Source organism: Amblyomma mixtum, chromosome 8 (genome assembly GCF_055824585.1).
Source record: "Amblyomma mixtum isolate Tamu chromosome 8, ASM5582458v1, whole genome shotgun sequence".
Lineage (NCBI taxonomy): Eukaryota > Metazoa > Arthropoda > Arachnida > Ixodida > Ixodidae > Amblyomma > Amblyomma mixtum.
In genome coordinates, this window is record NC_143019.1 from 764,007 (window position 1) to 778,581 (window position 14,575).

General features: G+C 46.6%; 1 protein-coding gene across 1 annotated transcript in view; it reads right to left on the reverse strand.

The window, feature by feature from the left end:
* Positions 1-14,575, reverse strand: part of LOC149331105 (ubiquitin thioesterase OTUB1) — a 45,711-nt gene that overhangs the window by 29,758 nt on the left and 1,378 nt on the right. The gene's annotated exons all lie outside the window — the stretch shown is intronic.

Consider the following 14,575-nt stretch of genomic DNA (forward strand, 5'->3'; position numbering starts at 1 on the left):
GGCTACCAGAGAACTTGAGTAATAGGGTACTGAAGCTGCCACTTCAGTGACAGGAATACACACTTCTCATTTCTGAAGCGACAACTTCGAAGCCCTATAACTCAAGTTCTATGATAGGCAGGAAGACAGTTACCCTTATGGCATTCCTTGACGTCAAGAGAACCCAATGGCATATATTTCCGAAAGTTTCTCGCAAGAAATGTGTTTCAAAGCTCTTCACAAAATACATGCATAAAAATTACATAAGTACTCAGTTTTACAAATTAAATGACATATTTAGAATCGGCACACAAAAATACATATTCCCTGAAGATTTATTAACTGTGCCTTCATTAATAGAAATTTTTTCTTCAAGACCAGGCCCCCCTTAAAGGGGTGGAGACACCAAATTTGTGGTTCGGGCGTTCTTAGTTTGAAACGTTTCTTATGGCTCCAGGAAGCATGATACACACTCAGAGATTCATATATTCACAGTGAATAATTTATTATCGCATTTTTAGGTGAACGATTTTCGGTTTCGGTTTCGGAACGCCGAGTTGGACAGTGACGTCACAGAGGGGGAAGATCAACTACTTCGCTTGGTCACGTGGGTCCACAAAAGTTGTGACGCACCTACTGCTGCATCGTCTGCTTTCTCACACACGTGCTGACCAGCGCATGAAAAAAAACAACAGCATGTCTAGTACCAGCAGCTCGGATTCTGACGGATCTGAATCCAATGAGTGAGGACATCAACTTTTTTTTTTTATCGCACGCTAATATCGCCTTCGCGGGTTCGCGTGAGGATGCGAAGCACTTTGGAAAATGCCAGTAAGCATGACTGCGCTGCGCCCACAACCGGTGTCACACTTCGCCGCCGTGCAGCAGTACCTGAGCGCTGCTTGGGTTGGTGTACAAATATCACAAGAAAAGACAAAATCGCCTTGTTATCAGAACTGCCAGCTATACTCGAGCAGCGACAAAGCATGCCTGCTTATGTTGGGAGCTTTCGGCAACGGCACCGCTCGCGGGCGCTCCGGGCGACGAGCTCTGCTGCTGCCTGGCTGGCTGCCGTGGTCGTCGCTAGGCCTATAGCCTGTTTCGCAAGCGGCCGGCGCTTCGGTAGTCGCCTGCGCTATAATAAAAGGAATACTTTTCACAAATAGCTTTAATGTCAACAGCATCATCTCACAATAAAATAATAGTATGGTCAATCTCCTCGACGCTTTCGGCAGCGGAGCTAGCGGGCGCCAGGCGAGCCGGACCCCAACGTCGGGCCAGTGGCAGCTGCGAGGCGGTTCTGGCAAGAAAATTGCTCATATCACCGTTGTTACCTGTACCAGCAGCTCAGTATTGGTCAGCGATCCTCAAAAATGACACTTTTTTCACATTTCTTGTACCATGGTTTATTATTTACGTCAAGAACACTCCTTAGCTCGCTTTTATGACGTCGGCAGACGGTATCCAGGCTGGCCGACCGACTGGCAGGCACGGCGTACTTCACGTCCGCACAAAACAGCCATGCTACAAGTAAGGATGCTTCCTAGATTCGAGATACGACAGCATGACTGTACTGAAAGTGGATCTTTCGGCAACGACACTGCCTGCGGCAACGCCGGGCGACGACCTGCGCGCTGGTCCCAGACTGCCCTAGTCGTCGCTAGGCCTGAGCTGGTTTCACGACCGACTCCGCAGCTGAGGGCGCTTCGGGACTGGCCAGCGCTCAGAAACGTGCTCCGCTCGGCACCCCTTTACTGTGAACTCGTCCCACAATAAAAGACATGTTCGATTTCCCCGACGTCTTCAGCAACAGAGCTAGCAGACGGCAGGCGAACCGCACCAGGTAGCAGCAGCACAAAACCGATATGGGATGAAATTTGCTTGCATCGCAGTCATCACTTCTATCAGGAACTCGGTATTTGCCAACGATCGTCAGAAACGATGCATTTTTGATATTCATATATCCCAGGGTTTGCTATGAATGTGAACAAACAATACTGTCGAGTTCTTCGGATGCCGGTGGTCGGCACGAAGACTGGCGCAGGCCGCCCGGCTCCAAGGAGTGCGCCCTATTTCATCATGACGCTGCCGCTCTCCGGGCTCGCATTGGTTGCCGCTTCCCGTCGTTGCGTTTGTCGCGAGCGGCTCGCCGTTATCTAGCAGGCCGGACGCAGGCGACGAGCTGCAATCGGACGCTGCGACGCTGTTCGCAACGGCGCGCCGCAAACCGAGCGAGTGGCGGTTAGCAGCAAATGCGGCTCGCTGGTGCGTCGACTGCGCTCACGCGGCTGTGCCCCGCTCATCATACGTCACTGTATTTTGGTATGACGTCACTAAAACTTTAATTTGTTTACCCCCTTGTGACGTCAGCGTTGATGGCGCTAGCGATGGGGTCTAGATCGTGAGAGTGAGCATTTAGGTAATCTTTGGAACCGAATTAAAATATTTTTGAAACGTTTGTTGCGTCCAACACCTGGCTGTGAGTGCCCTTGCATACATAGGAATCCCATAGCAGGCTTTTTATAGCTTCAAAATTTGGTGTCTCCACCCCTTTAAGCCAAGTCAATGTCTGCAAAGGCACTATGAGGGCACTTTGAAAAGATGGGGCAGTTCCATGCCAACGGCTTTCACTGCTGCTTGGCTGGAAGACGCCATTCCGTTTCGCAAGGACTGTGCGAAGCTCGGATGCGCCGTGACACTCGTAAATTTCACCTTGAAACAGTACCCCGTCACACGGGCATTTCCAAGGCCCTCGAACCAGACGGTCTATCAACTCTAAAGGCCACTGACCGCTGCTGCTACAAACAGCAGTTGCTAACACTGGGCCTTGGTCCGCGGCGTCCTGTATTACTCCGCTGGCTCGCAACAGTACACGAAATCTGCTTTTTAATGTTTTGACTATATCAAACAATCCACGTATCAAAATTCTAGAGCTCAATTTTTTTTTCTTGTCATAAGCTTCTTGTTTAGGCCAACAAGAAACGCTTAAGCAGTGGACTACTTTTTCGTCGAGGAGGAATTTTGTGCCCGGAACCTGAATGTGGGCGGAGCTTCACTGCAGACTTAAGTTTCACCCGACTATAGCATTGCTTCGAGCGGCACAATGCACACTTTCGTGCACGGTACAAAAGTATGAACAAGCGCTATTCTCCTAAACTAAAATGCAAGCAGGAACCTATCAGTCTGTACAACAAATTAAAAATTGCATCGGTCTGGTTCAGAGCGCATTAATTTTGTGCTCTCCATTGCAAAAGAAAGTAAATGCCAGTGGCATCAGTGTTGCCAGACAAAAAAAAAGGCAGAGTCTTTCAAGGCAACGTAACTGGCTTTCAACAGTAAATTAAAAACCTCCCACGACTCCAAAAAAAAGTGCACTTCAAAATTTATTTAGCTTTATAAAAATTTTTCCGCTATTTTCACAAAATCTAAAGTAGCAATTGTGCCGCCACACAAGCTTGGCGCAAAGCACCAGAACCATTTCAATGGCCACTGAGATTTGTCGTGTAGCAGCAACGCAACTCCTCCAAGTTCGGCAGTGACAGAGAATCTCGAAGGCTCTCGACACAACAGCCATTGAAACTGGCCGTGTTGTGTTGTTGTGTTGGGTAAAATGGCACATAGACAGCTAAGGCCATCATGCGCCAAACACAAGGTATAGGAACTGTTTTCTGTGGGATTTAATAAAAATGTGGAAGCTCTCAGTGGTGTAAAGGGCCTAAAAATTTAACTACCCACTAATAACGGGGAAAACGAGGTTTAGGAATGGCTAATGGAAAAAGCTTTAAAAAGGTCAGGTATAAACTGGCTGTGTGACAGGGGTATTAGACTTATGTCTGGCAGCTGCGCCTGACATTTTGCAGCTCACACATCCAAAAATATCGCCACTGGGAGCGTATAACGGCATCGCTAAACTGATTTCGAAACAAAACGGTGAGGTTGTTGGCACCCCAAACGGCAAAGCCCAACACTGGTGCACCTCAGAGAAGACACTAGCACAGCGCAGGTTTCAAACAAAAAAAATTCATTCAGACAATACAGGGCACCTTATCCGACAGGCACGCGTGTAGCGAAAGACCAACTTGATCGCAAAAGTGGTCATACGCTGAACTATACGAGACTAAAAAATGAAGTGGCAAACGCGCATTGAAGGTGCACTGAAGAGGAATCTGAACTCGTCTTTCTGCCGCGGGAACTCGATCTACATGTTTCCAGCATTCTTAGAAACTTCCATTTATTGCCCTATGCGGGCGATTTCCTTTAATTAAATCGGATTAATGTCCGGCTCCCGCCTTTTTTTTAAATTCCACGCATGGGGTGGGAGGAGTCGACCAACGCATGGATTGCCTTTCAGACAGTCACGTGGCGACTTTGCTTTAGCTTTTATTTTGTTTCTTTTAGGTTTCCATGAATAAATAGGTCTAGTCAGGGACTACATAGCTGCAAATTAGGCCCATGGAAATAAAAATACGCGTCGACTCCTTGCTTTCGCCGATCACTACGTATCACTCCGCCGATGGCAAAGCGGCAAGCCGCCACAGTGGAAGGTTGGTTGACTCCTCCCACCGTTTGCAGGGAATTAAAAAAAAAGGCTGGAGCCCGACGATAATTCGATTTAAATTAGGGAAATTGGCCGCACAGGGCAATAATTTGATGTTTCCAAGAATGCTTGGAACGTGTACAACAAGTTCCGGCGGTACAAATACGAGTTCAGATTCCTTGTCAGTGCACCTTTAACTCTTTCACTACTGCAACATAGGCCATCGTTCGCATATGATCGATTCAAATCGCCCGCGCAAAAAAGCTAATTTTGGAGCGTTGTGGACGTGCTCCGCCATCTAGTTAGCGAGCTCAACAACTGCTCTTTCGATTGCAGCCTTGGTTTCAGTGTTTTGAGATGAGGGGGCGCCGTGAAAAATAAAACTTTGAACGGCCGCAGCAGCGTCAGCCGGAGAAAATAGCGTCCGCGTCGCCGCGCGCTCCTCGAAAGCGAAAGTTGACACCGAGCAGCACGTCTGCCGGTTTCGGTTTCGTTTTTTGCGACGAAAGGAGCGGTTATTAGTCGGGCAACAATGTACAAACGTCGGATTTCGGTTTCGACAGCGAGACTTCGCCTCGGGAGCCTAGAACATCAGTGCATACTTGCATGTAAGTTCTGTTTTCGTTTGCTGTGTGTTTTCTGCGGTGCATATGGTTTGTAATTGATGACAGTGGTTTATTTTTGTGCTTCAGGGTCTTGACAACGTATGGCGAGGACAGTTTGCCAAATGCTCAAGGTCGCGTCGCGTTTTTCAACCAAGACAACAGCTAGGTGTCCATATCGGCGCATCGCTGCGGAGCGGCGCACAGAGATTCGCTCGACTTCTCAACTTTTTTTTGATGCTCTTCACGGCAGAAATGATGAAGACCGTGTGCGGAAACACTAATAAGTATGCATAGATGAAGATTTTCAGCAAATTTGGCGTGACGGCTCATGGGAAGACGTGAATCTGTTGGAGAGTCTGATGTTCATTGGAATCATCATATACATTGGAATTGTTGACCTGCCACGACTGTATCTCTACTGAAATACCAGAATAATCTATTCTGGCCCTCTGCCATCAAAAATCATTTCTCAAAATTGGTTTTTCGCTTTTTTTGTTTTGTTTTGTTTTTGTTTTTTGTTTTTTGCAAGTAACGGACCCGGATGATTCAGTGGAGGCAGCTTCTATTGGCAACACTTGGAAAGTGTCCTGGCTTTTGAACCACATCGATAAAACTTATTTCATCGATCCTGATGTTTTAGAGCTTGCCTAAAATGCCAAATTTTATCAGCTGGCTTTCAGGAAGCAGCTCATTCAAGAAATCTTCGGGTATGATGAGGGAAAAGAAGTCCACGCCCCCAATCCTCTCTCTCATAAAATCCATTCAACACCAACCGAAAAGAATGAAAAAAAAGAAAAAACTGCAAGCTTGGCTATCAGAGAACAAGGAAGGAACAAAGATAAAACCTTATGTGAAGCACTTGTCAGTCTACCTCTGCTTCACATCTTCACCCCTGATTGCTCTTCCCAGTGGCACCACAGTCATGACTCCTGACTTGACAAGCCATGGAAAGTGCAGTAAATTTTTCTCATAGCTGAAACTGTGAATAATGACAGCTATATACATGTGCAACAGTTTGTATATTCCAGTTTTCCTCTAATCAAGTTCGGACTTAGTGCAGCCGGTAATTTTTGTTTTTGCTATATACTTTTTTTGTGTTTTTAGCAAATTTCACAAATAAATGTTCATTTACTTTTGCACACACAACTCTTATGTTTGTTTCATTCAGAAGTGTAACTAATAAGCTACAATTTCATGCTTTGCAATATGCGCTGGGGTGTATTAGTTCTTGAGAAAAAAAATTTTCTTTCAGTACGCTCCAAATCGTGCATTTTTCCGCGGTAGCGAAGGAGTTAAGGAGGCCCTCAAACTAATGATGTCCACAGATTCTCACGACGAGTTCCGGCGGTACAAATACGAGTTCAGATTCCTTGTCAGTGCACCTTTAAGGAGGCCCTCAAACTAATGATGTCCACAGATTCTCACGATGTCGTGATTAATCACACTGCACGGAGGTGCCTGCCAGCCACGTCCAATGTCACGACAGGAAATCAACCGTGACATGACGAGCGACCAATGCCACACACATTCGAGGCCACTCCTATGTAATCACAAAATGTTCTCTGCTCAGGCTCAGGAACAATTTTCTGTGCCTGTGGACCGGACGGAAGCTACGACTACATCAATGGCTTCTGCAAGTCACGTCTGTTTTGGGGCAATGTGTACAAGCTTGACTTAGGCTAGCATGTGCCATACACAAGGTCAAAATTAATGTCCGTTCGACAATTTTCTTCCTTTAGGACCATTAAACACACTCGCCCTATCCACAATTAACCTAAGACGGAGAAGAATGTGTTCACTGAAATGTACAGCGAAATGCTTCTTTTCGGAGCTCAAGTTTCGCACACATGTAAAATGTGGTTGACTGTCGCGGTCTCCCCATTCTTCACAAAGAAGTTTTGGCTTGACTCACGAGCGCCGCAAAGTAGTGCGTAAGGGTGGTATGCGTTTCCTATGTGAAGACCGCGTAAAATTACTTAAACTAAACATTCTCGGTGTCCACGCAGCTACCAATTTGCCCAGGATCAGCTTTAACAGGTGGATCTTGTTGTGAACTTGAGTGCCTCACTTGGTGTTCTTACTATCATATTTTCCGATGTATAAGACGCACCCTTGTATAAGAGGCACCCACCATATATGCAGGCTGTCATTGAAAAAGTTGGCATATAAGACACACCCGTGTATAAGACGCACCCCAATTTAACCGGCTAGGCTAGTGAGAATTAAACACGCTTGCGCGACCATCGCGAAATTCACCGTACCTGTGAGAAATTCTTAAGCAACGCTAAGTGATCGAAAAAGGCAACACTCACGCTATACCCGCCCACATTTTAGAAAAAAGAAAGAAAAAACGAAAGTTCTCTGCATTATGTCCATAACAACATTTTATTTCTACCTAAAACCTACGAAGTCTTCATCTTCATATCCACTATCAAAAAGTTCGCCCATTTCTGGCGGCAATGCAGCTGAAACATTCTCTTCATACTACGTACACGGAGCAAAGTTGCAAAGGGTGGCTAAAAAAGAACACCGGCTTGTCTTGACTTGTCTTGACAATGGCGAGAAGCGCGATTGTCTTCATCTTTTGGCATTTCACATTACTTTTGCTTGGCGCCTCCGAAACGGTCGTCACACCAGCCGTTTCATGATAAAGTTCACCTAAGAAAAGCTGCGCACGGCGGTCCCCGTATTGAAGTATTAACCACGTTACAATCGCGTCATTGGTAGTAATATTTTTTCAATGAAAAAAGCTTGAACATGAACCTGAGTAACTTCTGCAGTCGCAAAAAAAAAAAAAGCGAAACATTAGCGTATAAGACGCACCCTTGTATAGGACGCACCAGCAAGATTTAAAAAAAAAAGCCGCATCCTATACACCGGAAGATACGGTACTTCCAGCACCTCGCTACGAATTGCGAACTGCTGTTCCCTTGCTAGGCTGTTGAACATTACTTTGGTTTTCTGCATGTTAATTCTTAGCCCCACCGTTCTGCTCTTAGACAGGCAGAGCAGAACGGTGGGGCTAAGAATTAACATGCAGAAAACCAAAGTAATGTTCAACAGCCTAGCAAGGGAACAGCAGTTCGCAATTGGTAGCGAGGTGCTGGAAGTAGTAAGAGAATATGTCTACTTAGGGCAGGTAGTGACCGCAGATCCGGATCATGAGAGGGAAATAACGAAGAATAAGAATGGGGTGGAGCGCATATGGCAGGTTCTCTCAGATCATGAATGGTAGCTTACCAAGATCCCTGAAGAGAAAAGTATACAACAGCTGTATCCTACCGGTACTCACCTATGGGGCAGAAACGTAGAGGCTAACACAAAGAGGGTTCAGCTTAAGTTAAGAACAACGCAGCGAGCTATGGAAAGGAAAATGATGGGTGTAATGTTAAGAGATCGGAAGAGGGCGGAGTGGGTGAGGGAACAAACGCGGATTAATGAGATCTTAGTTGAAATCAAGAGGAAGAAATGGGCTTGGGCAGGGCATGTAATGCGAAGGCAAGATAACCGCTGGTCCTTAAGGGTAACGGAGTGGGATTCCAAGAGAAAGCAAATGTAGCAGGGGACGGCAGAAAGTTAGGTGGGCGGATGAGATTAAGAAGTTTGCGGGGATACAGTGGCGGCAACTGACAAAGGACAGGGTTAATTGGAGGGACATGGGAGAGGCCTTTGCCCTGCAGTGGGTGTAGTCAGGCTGATGATGATGATGAGTGTACACCGTGATAGCTTCATGCAGTCCTTATGCATGCCTCCACATGGCTTTTTGTGGCTGTATGGGTTATAGAAGCCACCACTCTGCACTGTTAGTTTCTATTCGTGGCTCCAGAAAGCTACAGTGGAAACCCGCAACAAAATTTCCACTACCACAAAATCCTTCTCTGATTCCCCACAAGCAAACCATTTAAAGTAAGGCAGTTAACTTCCCTCAGAGAAAAGTTTTTCAGAGCGGGCTTCCATTTCAATGAAGCAGTGGCAAAACAAACGTAAATCTGACAGTTTATTTTGCAATTTAAGTAACACAAAGAACCGACCACTGGCTTATTATTGCACATGCAAAGCAGTCTATGGAATTTATTATCTCGTTTGGTTTCATCAAAAGCAAGTTTCCAAGTCAATGCACACTATCATCACATGGTGGCAGCAATGTGCACCCCGCGCGACTGCATGTCCTGCTCACTGGAGAAAGCCACCATCATCAGCCTGACTACGCCCACTGCAGGGCAAAGGCCTCTCCCATATGTCTCCAATTAACCCTGACCTTCGCAGCGGCAGCCACCGTACCCCACCAAACTTCTTAATCCCATCCGCCCACCTAACTTTCTGCCGCCCCCTGCTACGCTTACTTTCTCTTAGAATCCACTCCGTTACCCTTAAAGGTGCACTGAAGAGGAATCTGAACTCGTCTTTTTGCGGCGGGAACTCGATCTATACGTTCCAAGCATTCTTAGAAACTGCAACTTATTGCCCTGTGTGGCCGATTTCCCTAATTAAATCGAATTAACGTCCCGCTCCCGCCTTTATTTTTTTAATTCTCCCCGTACGGTGGGCGGAGTCGACCAACGCATGGACTGCCTTTCAGCCAGCTCCGTGGAGGCTTTGATTTCGCTTTATTTTGTTTTTTGGGTTTCCGTGAATAAATGGTTTCATTCGCAGATAATATAGCCGCAAAATAAGCCCGCAGAAATAAAAATACGCGCGGACTATTTGCTTCTACGGATTACTACGTATTACTCCGCCGATGGCAGAGCGGAAAGTCGCCAAGGGACTGGGTGAAAGGCACTCTGCACGTTGGTAGACTGCGCCCACTGTACGGGGAGAATTAAAAAAAATATGCGGGAGCCGGCCATTAATTCGATTTAATTATGGAAATCGGCAACACAGGGCAATAAATCGAAGTTTCTAAGAATGCTCGGAACGTGTAGATTGAGTTCCCGCGGCAAAAAGACTAGTTCAGATTCCTCTTCACTGCACCTTTAAGGACCAGCGGTTATCTTGCCTTCGCATTGCATGCCCTCCCCAAGCCCATCTCTTCCTATTGACTTCGATCAGGGTGTCATTAAAGGGCAACTCCGGCGATTTTTCAGCCATTTTAAGTTAATGGCTTATTTGTGTTCCTAAGAACCTCCTGTAATGTGTACGATACAAGGTTTTCAAAAGTTACCCTAAAATAATTTTTAAACAGCAAGAAACGCACAACTCGAAACCGAAACCGCAAAACCGAAACCGGGGAGGTGCCTTCGTGCGGTATTGACTGTGACGTCACTGACGGGTTCGCCGCGCTGCGAAGTCCCCGAAGGTATTGCAACTACCCTGAGCCGCGCTGTCGACATGACTGAAAGCGCGGAGAACAGCTTTTCCGAGACCAGCGAGTCTTTAGAAAACGACTCATTCGACGATTTTGGACTGGACGAGTCGCCTTTCAGGTATGATCGACCGCTGCGCGAGCCCGCCGAGTTACACCACAGGCTGCGTCACCTCCAGCGTGGAGACGGTCTGAACTCGGAGAAGTTACTCGAGTCATTTACTTGACTTGAGTCATTTGATTTCTTACTTTTGATTGATTTATTACTATTTGATTTGATTACTTGATTTGAGTCATTTCTCGTGCATGCATTTGTGACACAGTCGTCAGAACAAAGTTAATGTGATGCTCCCGCTGACAGCTGTTCGTGTGGCGAGTGCTGGCCGACCCAGCCTGATGAAAGAATCTGCTGCCCGAACGTTGCCGTGGTGCGCAACGTCCTTACAGGGGCATGCACCACCAACAGTCTTCTCTTTGCGAAGCTTTGTCTCGACGGCGAGCTTTTGGAAGTGAGTTCACGCCATAATCCAACATACCGTGAAACAAGCGGGAGGCTACAACAAGACTGCCCGGATAAAAACTGCACGGCCTAACGACCCGAGGGCCACAATCACAAAACACTGCTCACAACTTAAGCAACGTCCTTACAGGGGCATGCACCACCAACAGTCTTCTCTTTGCGAAGCTTTGTCTCGACGGCGAGCTTTTGGAAGTGAGTTCACGCCATAATCCAACATACCGCTTCCTCTTGACGGGCGCGCTTCGTTCAACTGGCCACTGTGATGGGCGGTTGTACTCGAATAACGTTGCCACAGAATATGCCTTCAAGCGTCGGTTGAACGAAACCTTCGCGAGTCCAAAGCTCTCTCTGAAGTACACGCTGTCTTCATGGCAATCTGGCGCGAAATGTTTCGAGCACAAGCGGGAATGCTTCCTCGGAGACCAGTTGACACGGCGGACAGCTCTCACCCACTTGTCGCGAAGGTGCTTATTGCTAGGAAACCTATGGTAGATCACGCCCGTTGTCACAGACAAAGAATTTGTGCACCCCAAAGCACTACAGAAGTTGCCGCGACCCATCACTCTGGTGTACACATCACATCAGGCACGCTGAGATGGCGCGAAATTGCACAGGCGGTCGAATTAATTCCGGAGACCTACACCAAGACTGCCCGGATAAAAACTGCACGGCCTAGCGACCCGAGGGCCACAATCACAAAACACTGCTCACAACCCTGACTCCTTCTTTGCAGATACTAACTGCTGTTTCGCTATCTGCTAATCTTATCAGAGTCACTGCATCCAAAAATGACGGACCTCCGGCTTCCAGGCTGAGCTCAGCACCCAAAGCCTAATTACACAAGCGAATGCTGATGGAGTGCTTGCCTTGGGTGCATTGGCTTATCTGCCTACTTTTATTTTTCACCACGTCTGGGCTCTGTCCAATCACTTGGTTGTCAATGACAGTGCATTGGTGCAGCATAACCAAACAGCGTTGGCCGATTTAAGCATCTTAAATAAATAGCGCGAACGAAGACGAGCACAAAAGACAAGAAAATGGACGACACAGCGCTGCGTCGTCCATTTTCTTGTCTTTTGTGCTCGTCTTCGTTCGCGCTATTTATTCAAGACAGTTTTTTCAGCTGTTTTTCCAGACACAAGTTATCAGCAGGATCTAACACCCCTGTCACACACCCGGGCACTTTTGATCCTCACTGGGTCAATGCTCATCGAATTCAATGCAGATCAAAGGTTGTCACACCATTCTCAAGCGCAATCGATCCCGATCCTGCCTGGCATGATCACGACTCTCCATGCGCACCTGAGGTGCCAAGCGCAACTCAAAGCGGGCGTTGGCACTCTTGATCTCACTAGGCTATAGAAATGAAGGCAAGTTTAATAAAGCAAACATGTCAAACTGATCAAACCGCATGACAGACCTTTTTTAGTGCGCCATGCTGCTACAAAAAAGCAGACTTATCAATAATCTCAGCCCCAGGCTCTACCATCGGCGCAAACAAAGCTACCGTCCACATGTTAGCGAGCCGACCATGCGACCGCTTCCGCTGCGTCTTGTCACACAGCTGACAACAGAATGTCGGCGAAGAAAAAGAAGTTGGGTGGATCGTAATCGTCACCCCGCACTTTCGTACCGAGACCACAGGCCTTGGTTGCACTGTGTAAGTGGACATAGCATACTACGGATCGTGGCTTAACATTTGGTGCCACCCTGCGTACATAAGGGCAATTTCTCAATGAGCATCAGAAATGCCCGTGCAGCACTGGATGCTTCAATCGCGCTCAAAATCCTAGATGCAGACTGAATTCAATTAGGATCTAAAGTGCCCGTGAGACGGGCGTTACGATAGGTCGGCGATATCAATGGAAAACTGCGACGAAGAACTGTGATGCAATGGGACTGCAAAAAACACGCCATGGCACTGACGGTGAGTTGAAAGCTGTCAAAGGTGACATATCCTCGTCAGACCCAAGCAAAAGCTCGGCTTGACTGCGTTAATCCAGAGAGATATATCAAGCCTCGGCAGCCAAAGGTCAAATATTCTCTTCTCTTAGGAGTTTTCTCTATGCTCTCTGCTACGGGCCTCTGGGCCTACATAAACATGTGACAATGTTTTATGGCATATAATCAGCTAAATACATGCATGACAGAATCAGTATTTAAATCAAAGATATGGAAACAAACATTGATTATCCAATCCAACACTGTTCTTTGCTAATTTTACGGCCACGAAGATTCCAATTCAGCAAAGTTTTTCAAGGGTCCCATGAATTTTGCAGTGGCGAGGTTTGACTGTCTGCCGGTGCAAGCATATTAGCAGGCAGCCACCACAGAACCCCATAAACAGCAGCAAACCGGTGTACCAAACAAGCGCATGGCACACCAGCAGGAACATGTATCGCTTAAGCGGGGTGCCATTTTTTTTTTTGCCTCATAAAAAAACAGTGAAGCCAAACACCATGCCAATCTTTGTTCCAAGCAAAATTTGACCGCTCAGCTCTCTGACTTTGTTGTTGCTCCTTTGGCAGTGAAATACATTAATTTCTCAAAATTGTGGTGTTAAAGCAGCAGAACTCCTTTTCCACCACTGAGTTCAAACTCTTGACACTGACCATCACGTCAAGCGAGTTGGCGACTGTGATTACCGCCTCTAAATTGACAACGGAGTGGTTTAATCTGAGAGGTAATGATGCAAGAAAGCACTTGATATCATACAAGTGACCTGCAGAAGACAGCCGATGGCAGCAATACCTATATTTAGGAAACTGCACGCACTTTCGGAAAGTGCTGGGTGGGGAAACCCTCCATCCTTGCTTCACCAACCAGATACACACATGAAACAGGCCGTGTTTCTTAATAATAAACATCCCAAGCTCAATTTGATTCTGACTGGCCAGAGAGAAAAAAAAACGCCGACAAAATCAGTTTAAACGCGGTCACAGTTTTTACAATACAGCAGTGTGCTATAATTAATGCCTCAACAAGTAAAAAAACAACAAAAAAAACACACCGCCAGGTCACTCAACTTCGAAGCTCATTTAAAGGTGACGTCAGCAATGCAACATCTGGCAACAGTCAGTGCGATGGGCACTGGCTCGAACAAGTGACAATTGATTGCGTTTACAGAGCTCCAAAGTCTTGATTTCAGTTGTCTGCAGTTGCGCGGCCTGTGTAACAGGTGCCGAAATAAGCAGCATTAATTTTAATCCGAGCCTGACATTCGGGACATTCTGTTGAACGTCCATTTCATGAAATGCATTGGATTAAACCAGGAAGATTTAAAACAGAATAATCCCTTTACTTTCGCTTTTGTGCATGAAGTTTTTTCCCACAAAGGCACCACTACAATCTGAAAACATTTCGGGCATATGCTTTGAAAGAAGAAATCTTGTTGCAGAGGTATGGTGTGAAATATTTTTCAACATGTCGCTTAGCTACCTGTAAAACTATAGAATGTAGTTTTTATCACAATTAAACCTGCAGAGCTCTACAAGGCACGATTTTGCACCAGGGCCCATAGGCTTGATTTGGTTTGGTTTAGTGGGAGTCTAACGTCCCAAAGCGACTCGGGCTATGAGGGACGCCGTAGTGAAGGGCTCCAGAAATTTCGACCACCTGGGGTTCTTTCACGT